The 23572-nt window shown below is 55.1% G+C and overlaps 1 long non-coding RNA gene across 1 annotated transcript; it reads left to right on the forward strand.

The window, feature by feature from the left end:
• Nucleotides 1-3088: 3088 nt before the first annotated feature.
• LOC308506444 lies at nt 3089-9750 on the forward strand. The gene is made up of 3 exons (XR_013994706.1): nt 3089-3249; nt 6515-6628; nt 7465-9750. It is a non-coding gene; the product is annotated as an uncharacterized lncRNA (long non-coding RNA).
• Nucleotides 9751-23572: the final 13822 nt, after the last annotated feature.

Here is a 23572-nt window from a genome sequence, read left to right on the forward strand (position 1 = left end):
GGGGTCCGTGGGGCGGGGCCTGAGGAGAGGCGGGGCCTGAGGGGCGGGGCCGGACCGGGGGCGGGGTCTGGAGAGCCCGAGTGGGGCCCGTCGGAGGGGCGGGGCCTTCCTTGGGGGCGGAGCCTTTGGGGGCGGGCGCAGGGCCCGGCGCGAGGATGTCATTTCCGAACCCGCCCGGCGGGTCCCGGTGTGTGCGTTGCGTCTGTGCGCGCAGCCGCCTTCCCGGACAACCAAGGAAGGAATGGGCGCGGTTCCCAGGTGGCCGGCGACTATACCCAGTCCCCGGAGGCGAGGGCGAATGCGTCCCGTGCTTCAACAAGTCCTCGGGCCCGCCTTGGAGGTCGTGGAGGGACGAAGTCCAGGCGCGCCCCCCGCGGTCGCCGCCTCCAGGAAGCCCTCTGGCGCTCGGGGCCTGGGACTTAGGCGGGCGTGGCCAGCAGGAAGGGCCGGCGGGAGCGGGTGGGAAGACCCCTTCCTGGTTAATAACTCTGCTCGGTTAACCGAAAGCTGGCGAAGTTCAGTAAAAGGTGGAGTAAAATTCAGCAGGAAAAGGGGCGGGGTGGGCGCCCCTGGAATGGAGCTTGGGCAGCGCAGGACTGATGAGTGTCTGAAGTCGGACAGGGCCCTTCCCCAGCGGTTTCCAGGCCTGGCCTGGTGCCTCTCGATGGGGGCCTCCCCCAGCCCCAGGCTGAGCCCAGTGGAGGGGGGCTGTCTGCTACCTAGAACGCTGGCTTTGGTGCCTGGTCAGTGAACAAAGGATGGGGAGGGCACCTAGGTCCCAGCTGACCTTGTGCAGATCCCTTCCCCATCGGGACCCTGGCGTACGCATCTATAAAACCGAAAGGGAAATGCCAAAGGAATTTTTTGGTTCTAATCTGATTTTTTTAACCAGCAGTGATTAATAATAACGTCAACTATCCTCCAGCCCCTAAGAAAAGGAAAAAATAACCCCAAGGATGTTTGGAAAGCACAAGGGGGCGGAGCCGGCCTGGATCTGGAGGGCAAGGATTCCTTCATCCTTTCCCTCGGGTGAGGCTGGCAGCCTGACTCTTGGGATTTGTGTTTCACTTATGAAGTGACTTAACGGCCGTGAGTCACTGCTGGTTCCTACTCAGGTCTGGAGGCGGCCAGGCGTCCATGGCTCTCATGGCTCAGCTGATGAGTAGCTGCAGCCCCTGACTTCAAAAGGAAAATGGATTTTGCCTGTCCTCGTCTGGCTCTCTCCACGGTGTCTTCGTTTGTGGTGCCTCAGCAGAGGACGGGGCAGAGTCTGGCACCTAGGAATCCCCAGTGCCCAGGAGAGAGGCTGGAAGTTACCAGCTGGAGGCATGAGCCTTTCCCAGGGAGGCCGCACAGCCTGGGTCTTGCAGGGACCTAGCCTGAACTCCGGCTCCCATGGCGCTGTGTGACAGCCAAGCTGCTCAACAGCCTTAAGCCTCAGCTTCAGGTGTCAGGATTCTGGAGGTAAACAGTCGGCAGCTATTGAGCTGGGCACCCCGTCAGGCTCAAGCAGGAACAGGTGTCCCTTTTCCTCTGAGGGGTGGAAAGCTTTAAGGAAGGGAGTTCCATTTGGAGTGGCCAGTCTGTGCTGGTTCCAGCTGTGTGTGGGGCTGCATGATTCTGTTTTTCTAGGCCTTCCTTTCTCATCCTTTGCACCAGACAGGGGCCAGGTGACCTCCACGGGGCTCCCAGCTCCTCTCTCCGTGCTCTTTACTAAGTCCCCAGCACTCATGCTGCAAGGACTTCCAAAGTGCCCACAGAAAGCATGGCCCCATCCTTGAGAAAGTGCTGGTGAGATATGAGACAGAAATGGAGGTAACCAGTGTTGGAGACGAAAACGTTTCCCTTCTAGCTCCTTTGGCTGGTCTACTAATTAAACTGCCAAGACAGATTAACAGGAAAAACATTTAATTCGTATAGGAGTCCCATAAGAACATGAGACCCCAAGGGCAAGTCAAGCACTTGAGGCTTGTATGCCATCCTGGGGGGCCTGGGGCTTCAAAGGGGAAGACGGTGACTCAGGATAAGAAGAGGAGAGGTTTGGTCACTAGGTGTTTGTCCTGTCGCACAGGTAGGTCATTCAGATAAAAGTTCTCTCTGGTAATAGCTCTCTCTCTCTAAGCCAGGCCCCCTATTTAAATTACTTTAGGAAGTTAAGGGAGAGGTAAACAGAGTCTTGCCTTTAGCTCAAAATGATCCACATACCCAAGTGGCATGTTTTGGGGTCACGTATTCTGCTCCCGCGTTACTCACAATATCCAAAAGATGGAACCGACCCAACAAATGAGTGGATGAATAGCTATTACCTTACTTTCAGTAAAAACCACCCCACAACCCGGTTTCACACATCTCCCCTAACCGGATCAGTGTATGGCTTCCTCACCTCTGCCCTGTGCTGCTTCAGATCCCCGTGTGGCGTGGCGTGACGTGGCATGACGTGGCGTGACGTGTTATCTTTGTATGTAGATAAACAGACAAATGTGTAAATGAAATGTCACCAGTTCATTGAGGACTTGATGGGCCATTTATTTCTCCAATTAAAAAACCTCAACAAAACAAAAGCAACAACAACAAAAATAGGGGATGAATGTGGGTGACTTTCAGTGTTCTGCTCCAGAGAAAGGGCTGGTGATGAGTTTATCTAACAGCATGAGGCGCGTGGCAGCCCAGAGCCCACACCAGCCTGCCTCATTGCCTCTATCGGGCCTACGCCGGAGCGGAAGTACCAGGCTTAGAACCAGAGGGCGAATTCCTGGGCAACTCGCCACACCTCCCTGAGCCTCAGTTCCCTTATCAGTAAAGCAGGGCAATGCCCACCTCACAAGCTGCTGGAAAAAATCAAATATGCCAATGGGTGGGGACCAACTGCATGCAGAGAGCGGACATGGGCCAGTGTGAGTACTTTAACTGTCTGGACAGACCAGCTGTCTCTCATCCTGAGCCTCGGTTTCCTCATATCGGTTGGGTGCTTATTGAGCTCCTGCTGGATTCCCGGTCCTGTGATAACAGTCAGGGACAGGAAAATAAAACACAAATACCGGACTCTCCTGCCCCCTGCCCAAGAGCTCCCACTAAATGTGTATTCAGTGGAGAGAAGGAAGACGAGGGCACTGTGGAATCAGAGAAGTGACGCAGCACGAGATTCAGGAAAGAAGAGAACCCCCTGAAACCAGCCACAAAGGGTGAAGAGGCATTTCTGAGGAGAAAAGGCCCAGATGGCACAGCAGGCTAGGCAGAGGGAACAGCATGGTGAGTGCAGAGACCCAGGAGTAAGCGCTCGGGTCCTGAGCTGTGGGAGGTGGTGTCTCATGCCCACTGCTGTGCCCCGGCACCTGGAACAGCGACCAGTGCGTGGTGTGGCTTCATGCACCCTTGGGGAGGAATGAAGACAGCTGGAGAGGGTTTAGGGGCCAGATGGGGAAGGTGCAGGCCACATGCACGGAAACTGGCATCTGTCCTGGGGATCGTGGCAAATGGCTGAGGATTTCGACCAGGAAAGCAATGGGGCCAGTTTGGTATTGAGAAAGCTGACTGGGGCTGTAGCGCAGAGGCAGGAGAGCAAATGTGAGTTCTGCAGTCATCAGGCAGGAGAGGGAGAGGGGTGAGGAGGCGGCAGGTGCCGAGCAGGCAGTGCAGAGTGACAAACACCCAGGAGGCAGGGTCACCAAGACTGGTTGGGGAGGGGCAAGCTTGACCCCAGATTTCTCCTCCCTGGCCCCACAGACAAGACCGGGCCCCCATACCACCTGCCCAGTGTGGATGACGCCACACTCTAGAGGCTTATTGGCCTGTATTCCTGGCCCTGGCACAGCCCAGCACAGAGCCGACACCCGAGTAGAAAGATCCCATGAGGACCAGGCGGGGGTGGGGGGAGGGGGAAAGAGCAGCTTCAGAAAGACAGATGGCCTTGACACGTCTGTGGACACCTAAGTGGGACAGGCTGTGTGTGTGTGCACGGGTGTGTTTACCAACTTACCTACTGTCACGTTTAGGTCCGGGCTTCTTTCTTCCCTCTCCTACAGTGGGAAAGGATGGGAGAATCCTAAGAGAGCCAGAGGACCGTCCTAATATGAGGTTGGCGCAAAGGTAATTGCGATTTAAAAGGTTAAAAAATAATTGCAAAAACCGCAATTACTTTTGCACCAACCTAATACGATGAGCCCTAAGCTCTGGGCGTGGGGTAGAAATGACGGTGTCACAGCAAACGGTGCCGCTGGACCCCCAGTAACCATGCTGCGAAAATGGGCCACCTTGCCAAACGCCCCTGGCTTGCCCAGACAGCCTGCTCCTGCCCTAACCAGCTGTAACCCCATTGAGAAAAGTTGTTCTCTCTTTTAAAAACGAATAAGTAAGAGAATGTCCTGTGTTGGTGAATGCCACCCGCCCAGGCTCACGTGGAAACTGCAGCCTCTGAGCTCAGTACCCCACAGCATTGTGAAGCATGCAAACGGTGGCTCGTAACCCCTGCCACAAGTAAGAATCCCCTGAGACGGTGCAAGAAACCCCTGAGGCGGATGTGTCCTGAGCCGTGCAGGACCCGTGCTGGGCTGGCCAGAAAGCTGTCCCCCTACAGGCACCCCAGGGCACTCGAAGGGGCAGCCAGGCTTCAAAACCACTGGGCTCAAGCGATATTTAGTCAGTTGTAAAACGGAAGTAATGGTACTTCCCTCCCCCAAGTTAAACATTCAGTTCTGCTCGGCAAACTCTGAGCGCCTACTGTGTGCTGGCCACTGTTGCACCTGACAGTTGTGGCACATAGTGGGGTGAATTAGAATCCACCCCACATAGACCCAGCCCAGCGCCAACAGGCTAGGTGACCCGCTCTGTGCATGCCAGGTCCCAGCACCCAGCCCTACATCTGGCACAAAGCACTAGGTTCACAAAAAATACTTGATGAATAAACGAATAAAGTCCCACTGCCCACTGATTAGGGCCCATCTGTGCAGTGGGGTGCCATTCAACAGTCATGCACCAAACTAATACTGAGTAAAAGAATAGTCGCAGGAAACACACCCACTGTCACGCGATTTAACCAAGTCCAAGCACGGACAAAACACACGTACCCAGGAAACTATTAAGGAGAGAACGGGGTGGTAAGCAGGTGCAGGACGGGAGTGGTCTCAGTGGCCTTCCGGTGCTTCAGCAGGTGGGGGGGGAGTGTCTATGTTGTAATGGTTAGACATGTGCTTTGTAAATGCGAAGAACTTTATCAGAAAAAAAGAGAACATCCACGTCTGGTCCATTCCTGGAATCCTATTGTGTTCAAAACAAGGCAATTGCAGGGGGCTGCCTCCAGGCCCCCACAGGCGGGCGGCCCAGCAGGTGCCTGGTACCAGCGCTGTGTCCCTCCCTCAGTAGATGCCTGCTCTGAAACTGCACTGCCCTTACGAAGGGTCTCGCTTAAAGAAAAATCTAAGAAGGGAAGGGTGATCGAAGGGAGAGGACGAGGGAGACCCAGGAGCCTTTGGTTCCTGGCAGCCGGAGCTGCAGGAGCTTGTGGCCTGTGGGGCTGCAGCCCCCAGGCCCGGCTCAGCCCGCACGGTGGGACAGCTGTATGAAAAAAGACAGGAAGCTGTGGTTCAGCTGCTGCTGTGTGCCTGGTGGGGAGGAAGCAGACAGATGTGAGAACCATCTTAACCCATCCGGATTGGGAATCAAGACAAAAATAGATGACTGACAGTAAATGGGAGGGAAAGGGGAAGTCAGGTACCACCCCGCCTTGAGAAGGGAGGGCCCAAGAGGGAAGCCCAAGGTTATTGAAGGTTATTTGCCTTTGCACCTGTTGTTCCCACTGCCCTGGCATGCCCTTTTCCCTTTCCTGCCTGGATAACTGACTTACCTTTCATTGGCTCAGATGCCACCTCCTTCAGGAAGCCCTCCCTTACCTGCCTCCCTGTTTTTCCACACCCAAGCTAGGGTGGCCAGCCCTGCCCACCCCATCACGCCTCTTAGGCCCTCCTCATGCCTCTTTACTCATGCATGCTTCATGGGGAGGCTCGTGTCCTCTGTGCCTGCTCTTTGGTCCCAACCTAATAGCTGGCCTGTCCCCTCACTTGTTCCTGGCTCCAAAGCCTCAGCATAGCCCCATCTCACACAGACACTTCCCAGGAGACAGGGTCCTGCCCTGCACCCCACCCAGTGGAAAGGGCACCAGCGTTGGAGGCAGAAAGACCCACAACCTGCCCAAACTCCACACTTCACCAGCTGCGAAGGGGGTTAGGTAGCCATGCAGACCCGAGAGGCTGGCATGAGGATAAAGGTGGGCCCTCAAAGGACCCAGGGGAGGCCAGTCCTGAGCAGCCCAGGAGGGTGGTCCTGCACCCACCTGTGGAGAAGTGTGCAGCCTCACAGAGGTGGCCGCTTGCCCGGCTCCAGCGGAGAAGAGGGTCTGGGAGGCCAGCCTGGGCAGTTCGGGCCTCTACCACAAACGACTTAGTCCCTCAAGCCAGCTCAGGTCAGCGCGGCAGCTGGGCTCTCTGGTCCCATCTCTGTCCCTCTTTACCTCCAAACCCAGTGGCTGGCTGACTCCAGGGTTACGGACGGCAGAGGTCTGGAGGCCCAGCTGCTGCCCAGCCCCATTGCTGCTTGTCTAACTGCCACCAATGGAGCCACCGACACCCATTTGCAGGTGCGTGCATGTACGTGTGCACGTGTGTGCACATGTGTCCGTGTGTGTGTCTGTGCATGTGAGTGAGCGTGAGCATGGGGGCGGGGGCGATTGAGGGCCATCCGGTGGAGGGTGGGCCTGGGTGAGTGTGGTCCCTGGGACGTGGGTTCCCCTGGGCCCCCCTTCATCCTTAACACTCTGACATTCCTTTCAAGCACTGGAGTCCTTCCAAGAACTACTTGCAGATCATGGAAGGAAGAGCCGCTCCCACTTCCCCCGTGTCTCTAGGAACTCTCCCTCGAGGGTGGAGGCTGCAGGCCCTGAGCAGGGGGGCGGGTGGGAGAGTCTAGTCCCACACAGCAGAACTGGGGACGGTGACATCAGCCTCAGAGGAGTTCAATCAAATGCTCTGGAAGGGCCTGGGGGAGAGTCAGCCAAGGGTGGATTTGTTTAAAAACAACACAGGCTTTGGGCCCCAGACATTTTCACTACCTGAAACACAGCCCTCGCCCCGCCAGTGGGTTTCTGTTTCGGGAGATCCTTGCCACACGCATTGGAATCGACCCTGGAGAATGGAGGGGTGCTGCGGCCACTGCTACCTGTGTGCCACGCTCCTCGCCCGCCACAGAACCAGGCTGGAGCCCCGCTGCCCTGCAGGCAGGGGTGCTGTGCGCAGGGCAGAGTCTGTCTGCCGCCCCCTCAACAACGTCTTTCACTGGCCCAACTTTGTCCCAGGATAAGGGTCACAGGAACCTACGATGTACCTTGCCGCTCTCCCCCTAAAACCTGCCCCCAGCCTTCACCTCTGGTCACCCCCCACTGGCCCTCACCCTTCTCTGCTCCTCTCCTGCCCGCAGCCCCCACTGGACTGGCCATTCCTGGTTCTGACCTGGACCTCGGCCCTGACCTAGCCTTCGGTTTGCAACTGGGAGCATGGACATGAATCAGCTCCTGCCCTCCCAGGCACTTCCTGCAAGCTGGGGCCTTCACTGTGTGTCTTCAGAGACCCGTCTGCCTCATGCTGTCCCCATCCTGGTACTAGATTGGGGACCAAGGAGGTTGGGGACAGCCCAGCCTCCCACAGTGCCCCCTGAGTCCTAGGACATCTCCTTGTGCACACTCAGCACCTGAAGCCTGGACACAGCCCCTCCCTCCACACCCACCCCCACAAGATTTTATGTCGGTGACCACACGTCCCCACTCGCTGAGCAAGCAGACACCTGGGCCCCTCCTGGCACCTCTCACCTGCTCACCGACTCAGTCACCAATCTTGGCCCTGCACGTTCCCTTCCGGACACTGCTGGCCAGCAGGAATGCCAAGTCAACCTGTTACTCTGCTCTCTGCCTTACCGTGAACTGTTTCTTTCGATTTACATTCATTTCTGTAGAATGAGCTGTCCTTGAACAGACCAAGTTCATCTGATGCCCGGATCTCACTTCAGGTCTTGTTAAGCCCCAGACTGTTCGGAAAGGCTGTGCTGTCATTTCACAGCAATCTGGTGAGGAGTATTCTGTTCTGAGGTTTAGGCTTCCCGAAAGCCTGTCATTCTCACGCTGATTTTTGCCACATTATCATGACAGCTGCATACCTGCTCTCACTGCACCAACGTTCTGGTCTAAACGCCTGGCTCATCCATACTTGACGTATTTGACAAAAGCTCCATTGCTGATTCTAACTGGAAACAAACAAACAAACAAACCCAGAAACATATAAACAAGATATGCTGGGAAGCACTTGGCTTCTTCACAACTTGCAAAACTTAGCAGAGCTGGTTTTTAGAATACTGGTATTTGAAGAGATATTTGCAGAGTGAAAAGTATCTACAGACTCCATCTGTTATCTAATGCTCCCCACTCTTCGTAAGAACCAGTATCCCGTTTTACACCAGAGAACATTTGGGCACAGGGCTGGCCAGCGTCTTACAGCTGCTGATTATGCCAGCGAAGTTTTACTGGGTGCCCACTTCATGTGCGCCTCCGTGGCCATGCTTGTCCCACTGTCCCCACACACACACTCTCTGAGCTGGACTCCATTCGTCCTGCCTCACAATGCTCAGGCCTGCAGGGGTCCCGAGGCGGGTCTGGAGCTGGGGGTCAGGCCCACGTGTGCACTTGTCCCGAGAGGCCCAGTGAGCCTTCTGAGTGCAGTGGAATGAAGCGTTGATCCTCTACCACCAAAACCTGGTCCCCACCAGTCGCCGCTGCCTTACCTCAGAGTGTCTCTGTTACAGTGGCCTCTGGCAGGTCCCCCAACTGCCTCCCGTTTATGGCTACTGGTGACCACCCCAGGCTGCCTTCCACCCCCTCCTGGCACCCATGTCCCAAGCCTGGCCCGGTGGAGCCCCCTTTGCACTCAGCTGAGGCATTGGCCTACCCTCCCATTGTAGCCACAGGGAGCTGGCCCGGTCCCCTAGTAGCTGGACAGCCATATGCTGGAAGAGGGGCACATGGGTGGCCATCAGAAGTTTCTGCCAGCATCGTGGTCCCCACAGAACAGACGGGACTGTGAGAAGTGACAGCCTGGCGCCGAGACTGACCTCTACCCCTCGCCTTGCCAGATGCTGGGCCACCCGCAAATGGTTGTCGCAGGGTCATTGTTTCAAGGTGCACAAATATGCATTTTGAATTAGCAGCTGGACGTGGTGGAGATGATCCCAATTTTGTTGGCAACAGTCAACCCTCACAGTCAGGGCCTGTGCCTTCTGTCCCGTCGGCGTGTTGGCCTTGGCCATCGCATGGCACAGAGTGCCTTCCCGGCCTGTGACCTGGCGTCGAAGGCCTCGGCGTCTTCTGTGAACACCTGTGTCTTCCTCACGGCTGAGTCCATGGCAGGGGACAATGAGGCCCTCGTGCTCCCTCTTGTTCCTGTGGGTGCTCTCTAGGGGACATTACAGCCACCAAAGGTGGGTGACATGTGGGTCTTTCTTTTCTTTGTGGCTCTGTCGCCTTTCAGCCCCCCTCCTTAAACTTCAATGACCTTCCTTCTTTTCTTTCCGTAGCATCTTTGTATTAAGGGGGGTCATTTAAAAACCCTATTTTAATTGTATTTTTTTCCAATATTCAGATAACAGTTTTTTAATATTTGATGAATGATCAAAACCATGATATTCTCAATTTTCAGAACCGCTCTGAGGAGGGCATGTAAAACACTGTTGGTCTCCTGTCTGATATCCACATTCCCCTCTTTTCTCATTAACAGGTTTATATTACTGGGGACAACAACGTGCCCAGCTAAAAAACATGACATTTCCCACTCTTCCTTGAAAATAGGAGTGAATGAGGAGCCACTGCTTGAGGCTTCTAGGAAAGTTCTCATGCACGACTCTGTCTTCTTCCTCCTTCCCGTTCCCCGAAACTAGGATGTGATGGCTGGATCTCAGGCAGCCGTTTTGTATCACAAGGTGATAAGAATGGTAGAGCAGAAAGGTCTCTGAGACGTGTGGTGTCCCAGCCCTGGACTGTGTAGTTCCAGATTTTTAAAAGAGAAACAAACGTTTCCCTTGCTTCAGCCACTGTTATCGGCGGTTTTCTGCCGTATGTTGCCTAATCTAATCCGAATGGCTGCCCAAGGTACAATGCTGTAGAAACACTGTAAAGCATCTGTGCTGGACGCGTCTCCAGGCTGGGGGCTCCACACACGTGGGCTCTGTCATTCTCACAGGGGCTTGGTGAGGTGGGGATAATTACCCATGTTACAGGGAGGAGAGAGCCAACCACTTGCCAAAGTACACAGTCCAGGCAGAGCTGAAGCTCTCCTGACATGGGTGTCCTTCCTGCCCCAGCCCACATGCCCCAAGGAGAAGACATTTAACGGTGGGCACGTAGTGAGGAAAGAATTTGGGAGCGAGTGGAGTTTTCTAACTCCCTCTGAAGCCACAGCACTGAGGACTTGCCTGTTCATAGTGGTGACACATGGTCTGGGCAGAAGCCACGTCCACCCTCCAGGACTCAGTTTCCTCGTCTGTAAAGTGGGGTTGGGTGGGGAAGGGCTGGTGTCAGCCGTGGGGCCTCCTCGGGGCTCTCACGCCCGGGATTCTAGCACTGTTCACTCTAGGACTTCTCACCCGTGCTGGTGGTTTTGTCACCCTCTCTCACCATGAAGGGGCAACCCCAGAAGCGCTACCTGAGCCCCCGTGCAGACTAGAAGAGAAACTTTTGTATAGTGTGAGAACCTTCTGGAACAGGCGGGAGCCCCGTGGAAGGGAAGTGGAAGAGAAAGAGGAAGCGTCCTTCTGTTTACCTCCCTCTCGTGATGTCATGCTTCCTTGCTTTGTGCAGAACCTGCCACCAGCGGGCCCGCCCTTGCCTTCCCTTCCCCCGCCCAGCAGCACTTCCATAGCCCTGGGCCAGCTCCCCCAGAAACAGGAAATGCTGTGTGGGGCCCACGGTCCTCTCAGAGGCCTTTCTTCTTTCTTTAACGCTGACCTGGCTGCTTGTGGGGATGGCTCCTTGAGGTCAGGCTCCAGTAACCAGCACACCCCACAGGCTGGCCCTCAGTGCATTGGAAGGGGACAAGGCTGGAGGGTACTGCAGGGGGCCTCGGGGCCTCGGGGAGCCCAGAAGGGGAGGGTCCAGCCCCAGCTTTGCACTTATGAGTCGAGAGACCCCGGGCAAGTCTCTTGCTTCTTGGGAACAGTGTTTCCCATCAAGAAGGTGGGAAGAGGAGAAAGGTGTGAATCAGATGGCCTTGCTGCCCCTGTGCCACCACTTGCCAGCTACCTCAGGCAGGTCACAGTTTCTCCATCTGTCACATGAACAGGTTGAAGCAGCTTAGACTAGAGTGAAAAGTAGACAGGATGAACTTCAATTTCCCTGCAGCTCTAACACTGTGCACGTTCTAGCAGAATCCAATAATAAACAAGGAGAAATCTCCACTCTAGTCCCCCCATACAGTGTTTCACCGAAAATAAGACCTAACCAGAACATAAGCCCTGGCAGGATTTTTCAGGATGACACCCCCTGCATAAGCCCTAATGCATCTTGTGGAACAAAAATTAATATAAGACCTGGTCTTATTTTCAGGGAAACACGGTGGTAGGCACACAATGAATGGAGGCATGCTGAGCTAAAATGCAGAATTATACCATGGTAGAGGGGCCGGGTGCTGAGTCAGACATTCACACACTCACTCAGTCACTCAGCAGTATTTACTGGGCACCTAGTACATGCCCCGCCCGGGCTAGGTTCTGAAGGTACCTACAGGAACGAGGACACAATCTCCTCTCGGATCTCACATTCCAGCAGGTGGCAGCCAACAGTAAGACAAATACATCATGAAAGGATTTCAGGTTGCATTGAGGGCTGGGGTGTCAGATGGAGAGTGGCCAAGAAAGGGGACACTGGAGCCGAAACCTAAATGAATGATGAGAAGGGCGCAGACAAGCAAAGATCTGGGAAGAGGATTGTAGGAGGAGAGAACCACTGGTGCAAAGACCCTGAGCGGGGCCAGTCTGTGGTGTCCAGTGCGGCTGGAGAATGTGCCGAGCAGAAAGAACGGGACAGGCTGATGAGGCAGGGCCAGATGACGCAAGGCCTCAGCAGTCGGGGTGGGGAGGCTGAGTTCATTCTAAGCCCATTGGCAAAAGTAGTTGGTTTTCAACCAGGAGCGTGACATGGGCCTGGACATGGCCTCTTCCACCTGCTACCTGTGAAACAAGACGTGTCACGTGGTGTCTGAACAGGCTCGCACTGCCGAGGCCGCTCCCCTCCCCCACCTCTTCCTGGACCTCTCTTTCTTGTCTCTATTACCCCCACCCTGCACAATTTTGGCTTTATGCCGCGTTCTGGAGGGTGCCCTGGCAGGTTCTTTGTTTGTTGGTTTGTTTGGGTTTTTGTTGTTGCTGTTACAAAACCAGCTTAATTCTGTTCTGTCCACCTTAGAAGCCTTCGGGCGGGCAGTGAAATGTGCCATGCCCCGTGTTATAATACTGAGCCTGCAACTGCTGGTGTCAGAATATACGTTTGTGTCACCGCTAAAAACCAACATGCTTGCTGCCCCTCATGTCTTCCACTGAGTATAAAAAATTATAAATACTTACACCCCTGTCCCACCCCAACATGGGAACTTGGGGGTCCAAGCCAGCACGGATCTGGCACAGAGGATCCCTGTGGGTACAGAACAACACGAGGGAAAGGAGACAGTTGGGACTCGAGGGCCACCGTCCCACCTTCTGCAGTCCCAGCATCAGAGGCAGACAAAAAACAGAAACAAAATTTTGGTCCAAAATTTGTAGGAAAGCAAAAACCCGGAAAGTTGAAGAGCGCTTGTCCTCCCGGACAGAGGACAGGTTCGGTGTAAGGCGCCTGGATGTCGCAGATGGAGGCGGCCCACCCTCAGAAGCCAGTTCTGGAAAGGCTGCCCCCGCTGGGTCTGCCCTGGAAGTAACTCTGCCCTGACCTTCATTACAAGATCATACGTATGCAGGGTCATACGAGGCGGAGATTTAGATGACACTCATACCCTTTTTACCATCTTGCTGTATCAAACGTTACCTAAGAGTATTTCTGTTGCATGTAAATGAAGAAAGATGAGAACCTTTGGCCAACTGGATATATTGCTCCGCTCAGATGTCTGCAACTATACCAAAGCACAAAGGGATTATGATGAAAACAAAGCTCCCTAGCTAGAGTAGCGACAGGTGGGGTCCAGGGCTGGGGAGAATCACACTCCGTTACCCGGATTGGGCTATCAGCCGACTCTGCTGCTCGCAGCCTCCCGCCACTCCAGACGCATGACCCACACAGCGCCCTGGCCGTTTTGAGGGTTCATGGGGGCCCAGCCCTCCCACCTCCCTGCAGGCCCCTTGCACTGGCCCGCGTTTGGGTGGTGAGACCCTCGCAGCTCTGGCTGCCGTCCTCAGGTGCTTGCGTGCACTGCCTGGTATATCCCCGACCCCTTGGGGCTCTCTTGGACTCAGGTCCTCCAGCTGTTCTGTTGCGTCCTTCTTTTTCTCCCCTCTAGATGTGGACTCCCAACATGCAGGTCTGGTGTCCTTTGGAAAGGCCTGTCCTCTTCACCCCCAGCTGAGTCCTGCAGTGAAGGTGGGTGGGTGATGGAACTCCAGGTGATTTAGGTAAACTGAGGTCAGAGGGACCAGAGCCTCCTTAGAACCTGGAAACCCTCGGTTCATCCCCACCTACGTGTATTTGGGGGTCCATGGAGCCATCTTTAGCCGAGTGTTGTCCTAAGTGCTATTCTTTCTTGCCATCTAGTTGTGTTTTTTTTATATGGGGATTTAGGGATATTTAAAGCTCTGCCGTTTCTTCTATTCCTCCCAGTAGCCCCTCAAGGCAGGAAGCCTCCAACTGTGACAGGCTCCGAGCTGAAGCAGTTTGCTCAAGGGCTCTCAGCTGGCATGTGGCCAGGTGGGGTTTGTCCCCTGAGATGATGTCATGGGCGAGAAGGCACACCACATTGCGCAGCACTTCACAGGTGTTGCTCTTTTTACAAGCGGAAGGTAAGACCCTGCACCAGCCAGAAGCTTACAGCTCGCGTTATTGGGAGTCTCCCTTTGTTGTGGTGGTCTGCCACCGAGCCTGAGGCATCTCTGGGGTACGTACGTGCCAGGCACAGTGCCAGGGTGGGAGTAGGGAAGGCTCCTTATTCTCCTTACAGCCCAGTGCTCCCCCCACCCGCTGATTCTGACACCTCAGTGACCAGCCACTGCCCTGGTTCAGCTCTGCCCACTCTCCCTGGACCTCTAAATCACCATGGTGTCCACCTCAACCCTCCCCATCCAACGTTCATATGGCGGGTGCAGCCCTGGGGGGCTCCCCACACCCGACTAGACCCCTGGTGGAGAGGGGACCTCGGGCCCCTTGGGAGAGAGCAGTGCCTGAGCCACCTCGTGTCGTCCTGTCTCTCTGGCTTATCAGACTTGCTGCTGTGACTGGGTTGATATTCTTGAGCTATTAACCACTGTGGGTTTCCCCAACTTCCTGCCACAACCGTTCCTGGATCTGGCCACAGCTGGGGTGAGTGTGGAGCTCCTGACCTGGGGAGCTGGCAAGTGGTTCACAGAGAACAAAGACCTCCAGGCTCTGGCAGGGACACACCAATGAGAGGTGTCCGCCCGCTCTCCTCCAAGCCTGCTCCACCCAGGTGCTCGATAGGGGGAGGGCAGCCCCGCCCCTGCTCCCATCCGAGTCCCCAGTGCCCATGGGGTGGGGAGAACGGAACCCCAGATAATTTGGGGAGACTAAGGGCAGACAAGGGGACTGTGCCTTCACTCCAGGCATGAGGCAACCTCCTGAACATCTCTGCATCTCAGAGTGTGAGAGAACGAGGTTCCCCATGGGCCCGAGAGGGGCACAGCACTGGGCAGACCCGCGACACCTGGCTTTCAGGCACACAGCACATGGCCATTCCCTGCAGGCCCGTCACAGAGGTGACAGGGGCCATCTCAGCAGATGTCCTCGTAGACATGGTGACTCGGAGGGGAGGTCAGGGACCCTAGCTGCATGCCAACCTCATAGCCTGGCCCTGGAACAGAGCCCGGAATAGAGGGGTGGCCCCAGAGGGACAGACAACAAGCGGCAGTTAGGGACAATCCAGGTCTGGGAAGGCTCGGCCCTGGAGCCGTGGCCAGCTCTTGGCATGTGGCAGGAGCTGAGAAACATCTGCAGCCCTGGAAACCCCATTTGTGTACATAGAAGGATGGGCTGGCTCTGTTTGATATATCCAGAAGCCCAGTAACTTGCCAGGGTCGCCCAGCAAGAATGTGGGGCGCTGGGGTGTGACCTAGGGGATCCTCTGAGCCGGGAGCCACCACACCCTCCTCATGTGTCCCAATCCTGGCGCCTGGCTGGTCCGGATGTGGCAATACAGTCTGGACAGGGCACAGGGGCCCCAAAGCCAATAGAAGGTGCCACTATTACCAAGGAGGGCACCTGCCAGGACCAGCTTGGGCCCTCACTGGAGCAGGGACAGGAATCGAGGCCTGTGTGCCTTAGCTTCCCAGAGTTTTGGGGGGAGACTCTCCTGCTGGCCCATCTACCCCACTACCAGGAAGACAAAGAACATCTCAAACCAGTTCCCCATGCTCTGGCCCAGCCCTGGGCCCGAGCTGTTCACCCGCCTGGCCTGAGCCAGGTTTGATTTCCTGTTGGACGTAGGGGGCCTGGGGTGACCGGGGCCCCCAAACTTTATAGTCAAGCCCAAGCAGACTGCCAAGGGTCACTCTTTCATTCAGCAGATTCTGATTGTCACCAGCCATGTGCTGGGCACTGTTCTGCATGAGCAGGCTGAGGGCATCCCTGCCCTCCTGGGGCTGACATTCTAGAAGAGACAGACAACAGCGGACATGGTGTTAACAGTAACAGCTAAGATGATGCGGACCCAGGTGCTTTCTTCATAAGAAGCCATGGTCTTGTCACAGCACTCAGAGTGTAGATTTGTTATTGCCCCCACTTTACAGGTGGGGAGACTGAGGCACAATATAGTGGGGTAGCTGCCCAGGGTCACACAGCTAATACTGTGGCTGTTATGGATTACGTGTTTGTGTCCCCTTCAATTTCATGTTGAAACCCTAGCCCCCACAGGGATGGTTTTAAGAAGTGGGGCTTTAGAGAGGTCATTAGGTCGTGATGGGGAGAGGAGGAAGAGCTGGCTGTCTCTGTCCCCTAGGTGAGGACAGCGTGAACCCGGAAACAGGTCTTCACCAGAAGCCCCGCTGGCACCCCCATCTCGGACTTCCAGCCTCCCGACTGTGAGACGTCGATGTGTGCCGAAGCCGCCCGTCTCCGCCGGCTCTCCGTTTCAGCAGCCTGAGCTGATGAGACGTGGCCCAGCCCGGCCACGGACCCAGGAAGCCTGACCCGAGTCTGCGGATGAAGACGTAAAGTAAGTGGATGGTGAGAAGTGCAGAGCAGAAAGGCAAAGCAGCAGGAGAGCGTGTGTGTGGGCACATGCATGTGTGCGCAGAGTTGTATCTGTGTACGTGTGTCTCTGTGTGTACATGTGTCTGTGTGTGCACGTGTGTGTGCACGCATGTGTACTGTGTATGTGTCTGTGAGTGTGTGTGTAGTCTATGTACACGTGTCTGTGTGTTCATGCATGTGCATGTGTGTCTATGAGTGTGTTCGTGTGTGTGTCATGTGTGTAGTCATTGCACGTGTGTCTGAGTGTGTGCATGTGTATGTATGTGGGCGTGTTGGGGAAGTTGGTTGACAGTTTCAGGAACTTTGGTCTTGGGGCTGGAATTGACCCTCCAGTGGAAGCTCCCAGCTGACTTTGCTTGTGCCCAGGTCCCTTGGGGCACCTGAAGCAGGCTCTGTGTGCCCTGTGTCTTTATTCCCCTGCTACCCCAGGGCCTGGCTCAGGCTGCCCCCACCCCCGGGCTGCACGACTCCTGGTCAAACAGCGAGCATGTGTGTGCTCCTACTGCACGCCAGACACTGTGCCAGACACTGAGTCAGAGGTCTCTCACTCAGACTTCCCAGAGCCCAGGAAATGTCATCATGCCCACGTGACAGATGAGGAATCCGACACTAGTAGTCATGTGCCCAGGTTCACAGAGAACAGACTTCCGCACCAGGGTCCCAGCTCCACAGGTGGCTTGCCCAGAGGACACGGATCTGGAAACGAGTATGCTGCAGCTCAGGCAGATTAGCCCAGAGGTGGCCCGCTCTTTCTTTCTTTCCTCCCTCCCTCCCTACTTCCCTCCCTTCCTTCCTCCCTCCCTCCCTCCTTCCCACACCCTCTCTCTCTCTCTCTTTCTCTCTCTCTCTCTCCCTCCCTCCTAGACAATATGGCAGGTGGTACCCTTGAACCCCAGGAGTACCGAGCCCAGAGGGAGGAGACTGCCTGACTAGGGGCACACTTGGACCCTAGCCCTGCTTCCGCACCTGTGAAGTGAAGAACCAAATTGCCTGCTCAGAAAGCTGCCATGGGATGAGGGGCGGCATCCATTCCGCCTCCTTCCTCACGTAACCGCCTTGCCTTCCACCCCTGCCTGGGTGAAAGCCTTTCACCCCTCCCCTCCCACCCTCCCATAGCTGCAGGGGAGCCTTGGGCCACAGGCCTTGGTCCTCTCCATACCTACCCTGCCGGGCTGGGCCGGGGGCTGCGTGCGAAGTCGAGGCGCTTGGACAAGCAAGGACAGGCATGACATGTGGTGCTGCTGGGACAGGTGGTTGGGAAGGCCCCAGGGTGGGGAATTGGGGCCCAGAGGGGTGCAGCCTGGCCTGTCACCTACACACTACAGACTCACCCTGGCAGCTGGGCCTTTGCTCCAGGCCAGATGTGGGGGTGTCGCTGGTTGGACTCGGCGGAGACACTTGCCATGTGGGACACTTGCCTGCTCCCAGACAGGTCATTTGGGGAGCAATGCAGACAACCACACCGTGACGTGTCATTGGTCGGGGTGAAGAAGTGATAGGTACTGAGTCATTCCACCTCTGTAAACGCATGCTTGCTTTATTCATTTTCGTACCCCAGGGCTCAATAATGCCTGGCACACAGTAGGTGCTCAGTAAATGTGTGCTGAATGACTAGATAAATGAAGACAGGACTTCTACTGCCACGTGGCAGTGGGATTACAGTTCATGTTTTTTCTCTTTTTGCTTATTTTAAAATTTGTTTACAACAATTGTATAGAATTTCTAATGTGAGAAAAAAGCAGTAATTTCAAAAGCTTGTCATTGCACAGCTGGTGTGGCTGCAGGGAAATGAAGGGGCTTTTGGCTAAGACCAGCCCTGCAACTCCCTTGAGGTCACAATGACCAACGTGACTTCTACCCGTGGCCAAGATATGACCAGATCCTGGAAAGAACCAAGCGGTGGGGTGCCAGGGATGGGGCTTTCCTTCTGTCTCTTGTTTCCTCTTTGGTTGTCACATTGCTGAGGCAATCAATTCAATCCAGGAAGGAAGATGGTGGGGGTGAGGCTGGTCGTGGAGGTGTGGCGCTGTGGGGGTATGAGGCGTCCAGAGCAGCTCATTTCACCTTCAGGAGCCTCGGTTTTCCCATCTGTAAAATGGGGTGGTAGCTGTTGTGAGAAGTGACTGCTACCATCCCAGGCTTGGCACTCATCGTGTCCTTGGCAGTCTCGTTTCCTTCCCTTTTTCATGCCCTGCTGCTCACTGGGTTAAGCAAGATGTGGTTAGTAACTGTTTACTGCCTGCAAGGTCAGAACCTGCAGCCGCTGGGGCCCAACAAGGGCTAGTTCCGCCATCATGGAAGCCAGCCTGAGGAGGGGCAGGAGAGGAGCAGCAGAGAAAGCCAAGGTCCTCGGCCTGGGCCGGGTCTCAGCTCTGCCACCTAGCAGTGGGCACCACGTCCCTCGGTAAAGTGGGCACAGCAGGTCCCACCTCTCAGGGCTTATGAGAGGGCTCACTCTTCCGATGGGTGGCTGTGCCCAGATGACACTCTGTGCCCTGCCCTTTTCTTCCCCACCGTCCTCTGCAGACCTGAGCTGGCCCTGCGTGAATATGGGCCTCCAGTGCCTTTTGACTTCTTGTGGTTCAGGAGGAAAAGGGAAATAATATCAGGCAGAATTTTGGAGAGTCAGGGCCCATCTATGCGTTAAACTCCTACTCTGCGCCTGCTCTGTCCCAGATGTCTTACAAATGTGGTCGTGGCACAACGTCCTCATAGGAAGTCACCCTCATTTACAGCAGAGACCAAGTTTACTACATAGTCACCAGGGTCTGGCTCCCAGTAGACTTCAGGAAATGTTTGTTGGATGGATAGGTTGGTGGATTGATTATAGATGGAGAGGGTGGATGGCGGACAGACGGATGGGGGGTGGATGGTGGATGGATGGACAGATGGATGGGGGGTGGGTGGATGGTGGATGGATGGACAGATGGATGGGGGGGTGGATGGTGGATGGATGGACAGATGGATGGGGGTTGGGTGGTGGATGGATGGACAGATGGATGGGGGGGTGGATGGTGGATGGATGGACAGATGGATGGGGGGTGGATGGTGGATGGATGGACAGATGGATGGGGGGTGGGTGGATGGTGGATGGATGGACAGATGGATGGGGGGGTGGATGGTGGATGGATGGACAGATGGATGGGGGTTGGGTGGTGGATGGATGGACAGATGGATGGGGGGTGGATGGTGGATGGATGGACAGATGGACGGGAGGTGGATGGTGGATGGATGGACAGACGGATGGGGGGGTGGGTGGTGGATGGATGGACAGATGGATGGGGGTGGATGGTGGATGGATGGACAGATGGACGGGGGGTGGATGGTGGATGGATGGACAGATGGATGGGGGTTGGGTGGTGGATGGATGGACTGATGGACGGGGGGTGGATGGTGGATGGATGGACAGATGGAAGGGGGGTGGATGGTGGATGGATGGACAGATGGATGGGGGAGTGGATGGTGGATGGATGGACAGATGGATGGGGGGATGGGTGGTGGATAGATGGACAGATGGACGGGGGGTTGATGGTGGATGGATGGACAGATGGGCGGGGGGTGGATAGGGGATGGATGGACAGATGGATGGGGGGTGGATGGTGGATGGATGGACAGATGGATGGGGTGGGTGGTGGATGGATGGACAGATGGACAGGGGTGGATGGTGGATAGATGGACAGATGGACGGGGGGTGGATGGTGGATGGATGGACAGATGGATGGGGGGTGGGTGGATGGTGGATGGATGGACAGATGGATGGGGGGTGGGTGGATGGTGGATGGATGGACAGATGGATGGGGTGGGTGGTGGATGGATGGACAGATGGACAGGGGTGGATGGTGGATAGATGGATAGATGGACGGGGGGTGGATGGTGGATGGATGGACAGATGGATGGGGGGTGGGTGGATGGTGGATGGATGGACAGATGGATGGGGGGTGGGTGGATGGTGGATGGCGACAGGCAAATGAGTGGATGGAGGGGTAGCTGGATGGGTGAGAGTTTGAGTTGCCTGCTCAGAGCAAGGGTCCACCTTCCAGTCCAGACTCTTCCTGCTTCATGTCTGCTGTCTGTGGCTTCCTTCACTCACATGCGACACATCTCCACTCACTGAACCTCCACACTTCCCACATTTGTATCCCTACCCTGGCCCTTCCCCTGAGCCCCAGTAAATTGTTTTCTTTCCTTAGAATGACATTAGATAACAAATGGAAAACACGCTGAAGCGCCAGAAGGATGGGCCAAAGCCCCAGTGCATCCTCCAGACCCGAAGTTCAGGGACTCCCGGGGTTCTTGACCCCTGTGTGGTGTCGCTCACAGCAGACCACTGAAGGCATCTATGGTTATTCCTTTGTTCATTCGTTCATTCGTTCCCTCAGCGGCGTGTACTGTCCCCCTTCAGCAGCCCGGAGACAGGACACAGCAGACTGAAGTCAAGGCCACAGAGGGCACAGCAGGAGAGACGACAGCTTGGATTGCGTGTGGCATTACACGAGCTTCACGGCTCTAGCGTGGACAGTGCAAGGTAAACAGCACGAGCAGAAAGTCCCTTCTCCTCCCTGTGCCTCAGTTTCCTCATGTGAAAACACAGGGCATCCTTCCAGCGCTGACAGTCCGGCTCTGGGCCTCACCTTGCCCACCGCAGGAAGCCTGCAGACCTGCGAGCAGGAGGGTGTGTGCGCCCCCTGGAGGAAACAGCAGAAAAGGGCTGGGCCCGACCTGCCCTTCAACAAAGACCTTTCAACGTCTCTGGGGCCTCAACTGTCGCAACCTCTGTGGAGGGTAATACAGCAGCATTTTTCGTTATGAATTCACGTACCCTTTGACCCTGCCATTCTACTTCTAGGAATTTATTCTAAACACATCCAGGCACATGCGTGCGAGGTGGTAGAATTAATGTTTGCACAAGGTTGTCCGCTGAATAAACAAGGTTGGATCAACACAGTGGAACTGAGACGCTGAGCAGTCGTAGGAGTCACATTCTCTAGGGCCTGAGCAGAGCGGACTGGGCCGAGCTGCTGTCCTCCTGGATTTCCAGCAGCAGCCATAAGGTTTAGGGTAAGTGGGGTCGGGGCGCAGGGCCAGGGTGGGGAGGGCCCCATGCCGGCCGTGAAGCTGCAGGAAGGGCCCAGCCTGACCCTGCAGGGGGCTCTGCAGGGTAAGTTATGCTCTTACCAGGCAAGGGACCCGACGCGGGTGCTCCGGGATGAGAGTGTCCGGCCACTTCTGACTTCCCGCATGTGTTGACAAAGCAGCCTGGTTGCCCAAAGAGTTCTGCAGATAAGAGCTTCAGGTGCTGGCCTTGGGAGAGAAAGCACCCAAACCAGGAGAGGGGTGCGTGCACACACACACTCTCAGGGGACCCAGGAAGAGCCCCAATACCATCTACCACAGCCGACAAGGGGAAAAGCCCGTGAAGAACAGTGGACGGAGGTTACAGTCTGGGCTGAATAAAGGTCGGAGAACACGCGTTGTATTTGCTGGTCGCCGAGAGCAAGCTGAGTCTGGCATTGGAAGCCCCAGGCAGGGGGCTAGGGGAAAGGGCAAGCGACTTGTTTGTTCTTTGTCACCCCTCTGTACTTAAGTTGTTTGTCACCATGTACAGTTTTTACCTCCTTGAAAAATAAGATCACATGAAAAGCTCACCTTGCCATGTTCGTGTATCAGAAAAGTCTAAACGTTGTTAAGATGAAGGGAGTCTCCCATGGCTGACGTACAGACTCTATACAATCCCTATCCAAATCCCAGCCACCTTCCCTGCAGAAACTGACAAACTGATCCTAAAACTCACATGGAAATTGAAGAGACCCAGAAGAGCTGGAACAATCTGGAAAAAAAGAACAAACTTGGAGAACTCACATTTCTTCATTTGAAAAGTTACTATGACATCTGCTAACCAAGTCTGTGTGGTGCTATCACGAGAATAGATGAGTAGATCAATGAAGTAGAATTTAGGGTCCAGAAAGAAGCCCTGACACGTATGGTGAATTGATCTTTGACGAGGCAGCCAAAACAATTGAATGAGGGAAAGAATAGCCTTTTCAACAGACTGGTCCCTTCACAACTGGACGTTCACATGCAAATGGATGAACTTGGACCCCTAACTCATACCATGTACAAAAATTAGCTCAAAACCGATCAAAGATCTAAATGTAGGAGCTAAAACTATAAAACTCTTAGCAGAAAACGTAGGTAACTCTTCCTGATCTTGGATCAGGCAATGGTTTCTTAGATATGTCACCAAAGCACAGCCAACAAAAGAAAAGAATAGGTCTTCATCAAAGAATCGGACTTCATCAAAAGTAGAAGCTTTTGTTCTTCAGAGGACACCATCAAGAAAGTGAAAAGACAGCCCACAGAATGGGAAAGAATATTTGCAACTGATTTGTCTGATAAAGGACTTATATCCAGAACAGGCAGGGCAGCTCTCCGCAGAGACTTACAGGAGGGGAAGAGGCAGTTGTCTGCCCAGCTGGCTGTAGCTGGTCACAGACCACATGTAGGATAAGAACCCGTCAAGCAGACCCTGGGACATATCCCTCCCTGCCACTTGGTCCCGAGAGCTCTGTGGGGCTTGGCAGGTTTTAATGAGCCTGTGTGTGGAAGGCCCAGCCAGGCCGGCTCCCTCCCCACCTCGCCCGGGAGCCATTCCCAGTTTGTTGAATGCCCTTCAAAATTCAGCCAGCGAGATAAAGCCAATGCCCCCAAGACAGACAGTTTAAAAATAATCTGTCCACATGTGACAGCTCCAGGGAATGTAAAGAAAGTAACAGATAACTGGAGGAGGCCACGTTTCCAGCTGTCCTCTCCAGGTGTGCAAACACACAAAAGAGCAAAGATTGTGCCAGTGTGTGGGTCCGTGAATCACACACCAGCACGTTAATGCCTATAGGCGACTGACTGTACAGCAGTCACGCTGGCTCAGCTGCTTGGCTGCAGGCTGAGAAGACGGCCTGGCCTGGGTTCAAGCCTCAGCTCAGAGTTTACCAGCTGTGGGCCCTCGAGCCGCCAGCACTGCCTTAAGGAACCTAGTTTCCTCACCTGTAAAGAAGCTGATGACAGCACCCACCCAGGTAGGTGGGTGTC

The sequence above is a fragment of the Rhinolophus hipposideros genome, assembly GCF_964194185.1.
Source record: "Rhinolophus hipposideros genome assembly, chromosome: 13".
Classification (NCBI taxonomy): Eukaryota; Metazoa; Chordata; class Mammalia; order Chiroptera; family Rhinolophidae; genus Rhinolophus; species Rhinolophus hipposideros.